The 10,919-nt window shown below is 31.2% G+C and overlaps 2 long non-coding RNA genes and 1 pseudogene across 3 annotated transcripts; all 3 read left to right on the forward strand.

The window, feature by feature from the left end:
- Positions 1–6,638: 6,638 nt before the first annotated feature.
- Positions 6,639–7,306, forward strand: LOC145128933 (uncharacterized). Its single transcript, XR_013717189.1, has 4 exons — positions 6,639–6,775; positions 6,877–7,062; positions 7,164–7,196; positions 7,279–7,306. It is a non-coding gene; the product is annotated as an uncharacterized LOC145128933 (long non-coding RNA).
- Positions 7,307–7,355: 49 nt separating this feature from the next.
- Positions 7,356–7,822, forward strand: LOC145129240 (uncharacterized). Its single transcript, XR_013717396.1, has 3 exons — positions 7,356–7,437; positions 7,521–7,600; positions 7,696–7,822. It is a non-coding gene; the product is annotated as an uncharacterized LOC145129240 (long non-coding RNA).
- A 141-nt stretch (positions 7,823–7,963) lies between these two features.
- On the forward strand, positions 7,964–9,166 carry LOC145131022 (syntaxin-22-like; annotated as a pseudogene). Its single transcript, XR_013717766.1, has 6 exons — positions 7,964–7,988; positions 8,048–8,112; positions 8,212–8,351; positions 8,436–8,510; positions 8,594–8,751; positions 8,848–9,166. The product of XR_013717766.1 is annotated as a syntaxin-22-like (transcript).
- Positions 9,167–10,919: the final 1,753 nt, after the last annotated feature.

Genomic DNA, 10,919 nt, shown 5'->3' on the forward strand with positions numbered 1-10,919 from the left:
TCCTTTCTATATTCTTTAGAATGTGGAAGATAAATATCAAAAAAATCAATGATATTTCTTGTATCTTATATTTACACCTGATAAATTATGTTATTTCAACTTTGTAAATATATGGTTACATGAAATTAAGATTTTGGATATTCAAAAAAGAGAACTCGGTGATTTCTGAGAAAAATTCCAGAGACACACAAAAACATGTTTTGTTCTATGTTTTTCAAAACAAAAGAGTTCACAAAAAAAAGAGTAAGGGAAAAAGTAATCATCTACATCACCAAAAAAATTTAAATATAGTTAAATGACATAGTACGATTGGTTTTTGACAAGAAAATCATGTATATTGTCAACAATCATATAACTGCAGCTAGTGGCGATATCCATTAAACTGCACCAAGGGTACTACTCCATGAACCCCATTTTCCTAAGGCTAAATACTCAAATTAGCTTATACAAGTGTACAATCCGTATTTTCCAAATTCAAAATCGGTATATGCATATCTATATATCTATATCTATTATAATAGAGCCCAAAACATTTCAAGCACATTCATTTGACACCTCATTGACCTTTTAAATGATTTTTAATAATAATAATTTCAGTTTATGCTACTTCAGTGATTGATTGATAAAAATATCATTGTTTTGAAACCTCCGACTCTTCAACTTATTTTATATATTCATGATTAACTAATATGTTTTGCTTATATAAGAATAATAATTTTATGTTCATATTTGTTATTTAGAGTGCATAAAATTGGAAAATAAGACACCCATTGGATGGATGATTCTATTTTGCATACTAGAATCGATACCACTATAGAGGTAGAAGGTCCTTAACTGGTGGTGAGAAGATCGAACTACCTTTTATAATTATTTTGTTTCATGCTTTGTAAAATCTATTTTTATACTCCTATTCACCTTAATTTTTAGGTACAAAGTAAGGAAGAGGGTTCTCGACGTACCAACAAAGTCAAATGTATGCTTTCCCAAATTTGTATTTGAAAATTAAATATCGTATTTACTAATCAACTTGTTTTAAAACTCTTAATGTGATTTATGTATAGTGGTATATTTTGTGCGACTTATTAAGTACAATGTTTAATATTTGAAAGTTCACATCTAAAACTTTGGATGTTTTGGTATAATATAAAAAATGTAATACAAAGTCTATTTAATCAATATTATTTATCAATAGCTGAAACAACTTATTTCTTTTTTATCCTAAAAATATTATTGGATAGTAGAAAAAAATATTAAAGAGTATTTCAATTATATTAATGTTATAAAAAACTTATAATATTTATTAGATAGTATAAAATAAAATAAAAAACAAAGTTTTAAATGTTTTGAACTATATTAGATAATATCAAAATACAAGTTCATGAACATTTTTTTAATGTTTCTTAATTTGGTTAATGCTAAAAATATGAGTAAAAACATAAATTTCAACATATTTTTAATTTTTAACCATTGTTATTTTTGGTCAATATTATTTATTAATAGCTAATTTAAAACAATTTATTTCTTTTTTTTATCCTAAAAATATATTGAATGATAGAAAACAAATATTAAAAAGTATTCAAATTAATTATATTAATGTTATAAAAAACATATAATATTTATTGAATAGTATAAAAAAAAAGTTTTAATAGTTTGGACTATATTAGACAATATCAAAATACCAGTTAATGAACTTTTGTATTGTTTGTTAATTGGATTAATACCTAAAAACAGTAAAAACATAAATATAACATATTTTTAAGTTTTACTTACGATTATTTTAACCATTTAATTGTATTTTACACAATGCATAATATAACATAAACCAAGCCCTATATGTCTTGAGTTTATAACATAAAGTAAGCCCTACATGTCTATATTTTAACCATTTAATTGTATTTTACACAATGCATAATATAACATAAACCAAGCCCTATATGTCTTGAGTTTATAACATAAAGCAAGCCCTACATGTCTATCTATATGTCTTGAGTTAATATAACATAAACCAAACCCTACATGTCTTGAGTTAATCACTTTAAACAACTTTGACATTAAACTTACTAATATAATATAATCTAAAGAGGCTTTAATCGTCATATCGATTTATTTAGTTTGAAATGCAATTGAAATTCTTTGTCATGTCATAAAAAATGGTAAATGCATCCGACTATGGATTTTGAAGGATATGCACTCATCAAAGCTTATATCTTCTACTTCGATTGCTTCACATTCTTATGGGTTCTTAAACCAAACATGACCTTAAACATTCAATTCTTTAGTATGGAACCATATTATCAGTTTTATAACAATTATCGGTCCAATACCACCATCGTTAGACATCGATTCGAAGTGGTTAACATCCCAAGAAATAAAAAGACGAAGAGATGCAGATACTTTTATGAATTTCTTCTCATTAACTTTAAAACAAAAGCAACTACACCATACTTATAATGGAAAGTGCTAAAAACTAGGAAACATCGTATGGGAAGGAAGTGGTGCTCAAGGGAAGATATATGTCTGCATTATTAAGAAGCATGTAGAGTGGGGCGGTTGTTGTTTGGGTCCAGTCATGGCAGCGGGCGGGTCATACCCGTGGATGAATGGATCCGGCCATGGAGGTGGCCTTAGGTAAAGCCAGTGGCGGAGACAATAGGGGGACATGCGGGTGTTGAACCCCCCCTAAGTCTCTTAATTTATGTATTGCATCTTGTCCATTCAAAGCCCATATGAGATCACTAAACCCCAAAAGCCCCTCCCATTATTTTTTAAGTTTTAATTGCCACCCGTTTTTTTTTCTTTTAAGTAGCTAGTAATATAACAATAACACCAATATAATCTCTAAAATTTTGAAACGCGTAAACTTCATTTGAAACTAATTAACTTTTTAAACAAAACAAAAAAAACAAGTTCGGTATTAATTTATATTTTCATAACTCAATCCTATAAAATTTAAAACCCTAAATAATTATCAGGCATAGGCATATCGTAGCCGCTGCTCACTATTTGCATATCAATAAATCAATTATTTTCAAGTTTGTTGTAAATTTTTGCTACTTTTGTTTCTGTTTACATATAAATAAAAAGAAAGAAATAAAGTTTTCTTCTTTTACGACAGAGAAGAAGAGATCAATCTCTTATTCTAAATTGTTTCAACCTTTTATGCTGTAGCAAAACCGTTGACATTGTTGTTGTATGGTTAAGGAGAAAAAATCAAGAAGCTATTGTTTGTGATTCTCATTGGAAATAGAAGGTAACCTCATATCACTACTTTAGTTTCATCCTTATCATTTTACTTGTATTGGTTTTGTTTCTTTACTGTGTTGAATAATTATTTATCATTTGTAAAATAAATCTTATGATTTAATAAGTTGATAATTATTTATCATTTGTAAAATAAATCTTATGATTTAATAAGTTGAGATAAGTCTCAAGAAACAATTTCAAGTTGTAAAACAATCAAATCTAAAGATAGTTATCATCGGGTTTATTAGAATTTAACAAAAATACACTTATCGATTGTTATTTACTATCTTATGTTTTTATTTTTATTTTGTTTTTTAGCTAATAATTTCCCAAATTAGTTGTTTGACAAAACTTATTTTTCAATTGTTATTTTGGTTTGTTAAACATGCAAGATTTTTCAAGATCATGATGAGCTACTAGCCTACTAGATTGTTTTCGATGAATATACCCTACGTCTAATGATCTTATTACCAAGAACCAATCTAGAAAAAAAAAAGAAAACATTGGGTATTTCTTTGGGATTGTTTTGAAGTTTTAGTTTTGGTCTTTTAGTTTTTGTGTTTGTATATCGCCTTTGATTATAATGTAAGCCCCCTTATTTCAAAATTCTGGCTCCGCCCCTGGGTACAGCTTCGGCTCGGACAGGTATCAATCACATTGAACCCCACATATTGAAACCTCTTACGTTGGGTTGTTGTTAGTAGTTATTTTCAATGGTCGAAATGATCGAAATGGTCAATGTCTTTATCTTTTAAAATAGAGTATGGTTCATATGGCAAAGTGTCGTTTTCACATATTTGTTCTTTGAACACACCCTGACGTCTATCCTAGCACATCACATCTTCGTGGGCCACATATAAAAAACTCATACCTGATACACAATTACACATTGTAAGAATCGTACCTCTTCATCACATGCCATACCATAACGCCATGTTAAATTGAGACATGCCTTGGACCCTCGTTGCCGTAGGAGTAGCATTGGGAATCTTGAAAAAATGGGCCAAATGCTATCCAATGATATCTCATGTGTAAAAAATAAATTTTATCATCATATCTTGTTTCATTCTACAAAAAGGAGACCACTTCTATGTGATTTATTAAACAAAAAATAAAATAAAATCATATGTGCTTTAGTAAACAAAAAGATCTTTCTTCAAGATGGGTAATAATTGATGTTTTAAAACGTTACGTGATGGTAAAACTAAATTTGTGTTTTAAAAGATTTATTTAAAGTTTGAAAATAACAGTATTATATTATCCTATTTATTTATAACTAGGATTTGCACGCTCATGCGTTGCAGCAGAAAACATGTGTTTGCTTGAATAACACAATCTAGTAAATATATAGAAAGCTATGGGAAAAAACGTTTTTTTTGTAAAAACGAAAAAACTTTTAAAATACACACACAACATACAAATATGTTAAAATTAAAAAAGAATAACTTTGTACAAATGGATTCGTAACAAAACTAGGTTGTAAAATAAGACGTAAAACAGTTGAAAATAAACTAATACTTAAACTATATGTTATTCTCTATTTCTCCATTACTATAAATATATTCAATTTCGGAAAATATTTGTAATTTATTTCATTAAAACAAATGAAGAATTATAGAAGTTAAAGCGATAATAAAGAAATATTAACAAATAAGAAAAAAAAAGATTTTTTTTGGGTGATTTAATATCATCAATATTATTTAAGTGTAATAAGACTAAATTTGTTGACAAAAAGTGATATTGTTAAATATTAAACAAGTTAGGACAGTACGGAATGCAAACTTGTTCAAGTTTTCAAGATTTAAGGTACACTGATATTTAAGGTGAAGCCCTGAACGAACGGGGGTCCTGGGGCAACGCCCCTGGAAGCGGGGTCTAAGGGGCAGAGCCCTTGGCGGAAATTTTTTTATTTGAGTTATGTTGCTATATTAAAAAATGCATCAAAAATCCAATTTTTAGAAAATGGACTCATTTTGACCATTTTTCCTGATATCCGTTTTTATGACAGGTTTTGGTAGTTTTATGACAGTTTGTAACTGTCTTGTCACAGTTATCAGACATGAATCATATAGCCGTTTTTTGGTCATTTTTCTGGTACACTTCTTCAAGAACATTTCACATACATTCTCTGATTTCGTAATATCTGAATTTCATCCAATTGAGTGTTTAATCTGTACCATCAAAATACTTCAATTTGATAGTAAATCATGACTTTCAGAGAATCCAAACAATTTGTTCATTCCCTGTTTCTAACAATTTTGACGGTGATTATGAAATAAAAAGAGAAGGTTACACTACTAGAAACTTGACCTTTAGCAACGGAATCAGCTACGGATTCTGTCCGTAGCTAATCAACGACGACTTACCAAGGGATCAACGATGGAATGCACGAAAATTTTGACTAACATACTTTAGAGAGGTATTAACGAGGGATCATCGGCTGATTGCTAATAATATCTCGACAAAAACATTTCATCGTTAATCCGTCTCAGATTAAAACCTTTAGCGAGGGAATAACCATGGATTGCTAAAAATCACAGGCCTGGCCCTCGCAAATCGCTCGCAGAAAATTGATGCTTCATTTTTCCATTCCTCGCTTTTCTTCTTTTCTCGTTCCTTGGTTTATTTTCATTCCCACAGATTTCTTTCCCAAAGCCCTAATTGGCCTTATGTCGACTCAAATCCCTCTCACATCCTCTTTGGCTTCCCTATCGATTCGTCTCCATTCCTGATTGACTCATCGTTTCCCTGCCAGCGCCGTTCAATCCTCTATTGTCTCTTCAGATCTCTTAGTATAACTGCTCAGCAATCTCCAACCGAAGAGGAAGGAGAGTTGACTCTCAAATCCGTTCGAGTCACGTTTCCGATCATTTGGAGTCAATGGCGACTCGCCCGTCGGGTGCCGGCAAGATACCAAAGCTGAATGTCGTGATACTCGGCGAGTCTCTTGCATCCGAGGAGGACGATCTCGTATTTCCCGGTCATGATTTCTCCCAACAGGCACACGTACCCTCTCCTCAAAAGGTATCATCCTCAAAATTGATCAATAGCAGATCATCTGCATATATTGTTTCATTTCGTCGGAAAAATAGAGTCAGTGTCGAGTCAAATACATAAGTTTTGAACTATAAAGGGGATAGTCTAGTTTTGATTATTGAGAAAGGATTGATGGCTACATAAACATGTAGATCTATTATTTCAATGAGAATATATTTTGACCTAACAAGAACAAAGAGGAGAGAATTCCTATTTCAATTTGAAGTCTTCTACTTTGGATTTTCAAAATACGAAGTGAACTTTAATCACAAGAAGGAAACATGACCTATTCGCTGCTTTTTTAATAAACATTTTCATCATATAATCGATGATTTGGGGCACCATTTCAGTACTTGGAGATGTACAACAGATCAATTGAAGATCCTGGTGGCTTTTGGTATGATATTGCGCATCAGAATTCTATTGGAAAGAGAAATGGCGTCAATAGGTTTACTCAGAGAATCTTGATGTTACAAATGGGAACATCAAAATTGAGGTAAACAATACTTTTATCTTTCTGACATCTGCCTCTTTCATCTTGTATCACACACCTAATCAGCCATTGGTCATTCCTATCTATCTACTCGGTGGTTCAAGGGTGGCATCACCAACATCTGTTATAACTGCTTGGATAAAAACATAGAGTCTGGGAATTGCGATAAAGTTGCAAATGTTTGGGGCTAATATGCAAACATGGCCCTTCTCAGGTAGATGTTTGGGGAATTGAAGAAAACCCTAATTATGGCCCTTCTCAGGCAGATGTTTGGGGCTAGTGCCGAGAAGGTCTTTCTAAAATTTTGTCTCTTCTCTCTTTTGTTTAATTTTATGTCCCTCTAATCGGATGATGAAACTGTCTGTTCTTCCTGAATTTGGTTAATTTACAGGTGAAAGTGGAGAACAAAACCTGGAAAGTTGATGTAAGTATCTCCCTTCTGAATTATTTGTTATTCCTGATTATGCAGAGGTACATAACAAGATTGAAACATGGCTCTTTTGCAGGCTGGAAGTAGAACTATTGATTTGGAACAGACGACTAATATGACATTCTTATTGGCTTATTTTTGTTGCTTCACTTGAAGGTATACAGATGCTGCAACTTTTCTTTTGAGATGGGCAGTAGCAGCTAATAAATGCAATGCTCTTCATAGCCAATGCAAGGTGCAAAAACTTTTTCCTTTTTTTAAATAGGCCATATTCTATTTTGCTAGCAATAATTAATAATATTTATTTTTTTGGTGTAGGCTTATCTAAGTGCAATTATCGTATACCTTTATGCTCCTGACTTCAAGGAAGCAGAGAAGTGCTATAATGATTGTTGTCAGTAAGTTTTCTTTATATATACTATGAATATAGAATTTACAATTATAATAAATAATAATATTAAAGTGTAAATATATTGTGGGTTGTGTTTTGCAGGATTGATACTTTTTTTAAGCAGTGATCAGAGAGTCATTGTGCTAGTAAACTTCTTTCTGCTTACAGAGAAGCTGATATTGAAGAAATCCAATGTGTAGCAAAATCAAGCACTGTATCTAACCTGGATCATGTGGTAAAACCCTAAACCTTCTCAAATCTCAACTATAGCAATGTACTTTCATTGATTTGATTCTTATTTCATCCTAAATACAAAGCAATTATTCTTGATCAAACACCCACCACGTGGAGCTGAACCCAAGTGATGCTCATGGTGTTTCATATACGCTGTATCAGTATTAGTACTCAATGAGGTTGATAAACTTTCAAGAGAAGCACAACACTCTCTAAGAAGAACAATTGAAAACTTCAGAGAAACTCAAACAAGCTAGTGAAACAGATCATCGTGCTGAAGTTAGTGTAAGTAATTGATTCCTTCTCAATTCTCATACACAAACACATCAAAAAAGATTTACACTCCTTTCATGGTGATTGATTTTTGTTTTTGTTGGAATGCAGACTAGCAAAAAGATTACAGATGCTAAACTTGCAAAAGATTTTCAAGCAGTTGTAAAAGAATTTCAAAAAGCTCAACGCCTTTCAGCTGAAAGCGAGACAGCTTACACTCCTTTTGTTCCTCAAGCTGTTATTCCTTTAAGGTAAATGTCCAATTCACATATGGAACTAAATTGAACTACAAATTAACTTTGTGAATTAACAGATTGTTATGGTTGTATTTGCAGTTATGCAGCCAGTGAAATCGATATAAGCTCAGACAAAAACCCAAAACAACGTGCACTTCTTGTGGAATCTAGAAGGTGAGGTGTTGTTGTTCTTCCGTTTTTACCCTTTATGGCCATGTCATCATTATTTTTATAAGTTCTTTCTTTGTGTTGTGTAGACAGGAGGTATTGTTATTGAACAATGAGATTGCGTTTAATGAGGCGGTTATTGAGGAAAGAGAACAGGGGATTCAAGAAATACATAATCAAATTGGGGAAGTAAATGAGATTTTTAAAGATCTTGCTGTTTTGGTTCATGAACAAGGAGCCATGATTGGTAAGTAGCTTGAAAGTACAGTGTTGAAATGAAAAAAAAAACATAAGTGCAATGCTATATTAATGAAAGTAAATTACATGATGTTTGTTTTTTCAGATGATATCGGGTCAAATATTGAGAATTCTCATGCTGCAACTGCACAAGCAAGAATCTAGCTTTCAAAAGCATCCAAAACTCAAAAAGCAAATTCTTCCATGGTAAATTGTTGATATATATATTTTTTGGTTAGTTTATGTTATTTGTTATTGTGTTGATGAGGGTTTTAATTTTAAATATTTGTCGTTTGATCCTATGCTGTGACAGCTCATCAAAGGTTACTGAAGCTGTTCGTTCTCGTTGTCTTAATGTGCGAATAAGTGCACCAAAAGAAGACCAGGTAAGTAGTTGCAGTTTCAGTTTTAGTAGGGATGAATAACTGATTGATTATACATAGGAATATTAATAGGGATGTATGCCAAACTTGTTTTTTTTATTCAGCTTGTTAAGGTTCTGGAATTTATTGGCAAAAAGGAGTTTAAGGAGGGCTATATTGTCATTTGAGACATGTCGTGTCCAGCAGTTAAGATCAGTCTTACACTTTTTCTTGTGTTTTCTTGTGTTTTCTTGTGTCCAACAGTTAAGATCAGTTAAGACCTTCTCAGTGGTCCATAATTGTCGATACAAATGTTCAAAGATCAAATCCCAAAAGAGAAATTTCTGAAGACTATTATGCAAACATGGTATTTTCTTTCACCAACATGTTTTTTATATATTTTTTGGTCGGAATCAGAATTCAATTCCATTCTAGTCTTGTATTTAGTTTAGCTTCAAATGAGTAGACAATAATGTCCTTCATCAACATAAAAGCATGTTTCCAACAAATACCATGTCTCATTCCATTGCAGGAAAAAGTAAGTAGAACTTGGTTCGCCTAATTCCATGGGGTTTAACGGGAATCAGAATCCAATTCCATTATGGTCCTTCTTTCGGATGCAATGCAAGATATGAAGCAATGGAGAATATGTATGTGGAAACGCAAAATATGAGACAAAATTGAGATTATGGTACATTATACTTAGAAATAAAAATCAATCAATATTAAACTTTGATATTTGATGATTTTGATCGTTTTGGTAAACATTGATATTTGATGTTTTTTGATGTTTTGTTAAAATTTGATATTTGATTATTGGTATTTTAATATTAGTGTTTGGTTTTGGATTGTATAGTTATATGATTCCTTTGGTATTAATTTGTTATTGTTTACTTTGGGATTGTATAATTATTTGATGTTTTTAGTATTTTTTTGTTTTAGATTTGTAATAAAAAAAACTAATACTATATATTTGCGAGGGATCAGCTATGGAAACAAAAAAAAAATCACATCTAAAATTTGCTAGTGATTAGCGACGGACATATGAAAAGACGTATATAGAGGTTTGCAAGGGATTAGCGACGGAATATTTTTGTTGCTGATGTCCTAAGTAACGGTAGTAAGGGACCAATTTGCGATGGATATTCCGTTGCTAAAGTCGTCGCAAGGAAAAACAAGTCCGTCGCTAAATCTCTAGCTAAGTCATTAGCCACGTTTTATTTGGCTATGGAGTAAGTCTGTCACAGATCCGTCGCAAAGACCTTTTGTGACGGAATAGCGACGGATTTATCTGTCGCAAAAACCCTTGTTTCAAGTAGTGTTAACAATGAAACCTTTATTTTTTAAACCAATTCAAAATAAAAAAGACTGAAAATGTAACATTACATTTTCAAAAACGACTTTGGTAATTATATGCTTATATAAGTAATACTTTTTATACATAGTTCACCATCGCTAAAGAAAATGAAAGTTATTTATTGCCTAGAGAAGTCAAAATTGATAAGGTATCATATTGCATTTTAAAGTCGTCAACATAACGTTACAATCTTGTGTTAAAGATAAATTATAAAAATCTTGATATTGTAATTATATTTTGTTTAATTTATTTGGCTTTTATAAAGTTTTTTGCTTTGTTAAATTTGTATTAATAAATACTTTTTATAATATACCAGTATTTATTATGTTTCGAAAGAAATAAAGAGAAATTTAATTAACACAGTACATCATAAAATTATTTAAAAATGCATAATATTAATTAAGCTATTACAAATATATCTCCATACACATGGATCCACTTATATCATAATTTGTGTGA

This window comes from Lactuca virosa, chromosome 8, assembly GCF_052849685.1.
Source record: "Lactuca virosa cultivar CGN04683 chromosome 8, Lactuca_virosa_CGN04683_v6, whole genome shotgun sequence".
NCBI lineage: Eukaryota > Viridiplantae > Streptophyta > Magnoliopsida > Asterales > Asteraceae > Lactuca > Lactuca virosa.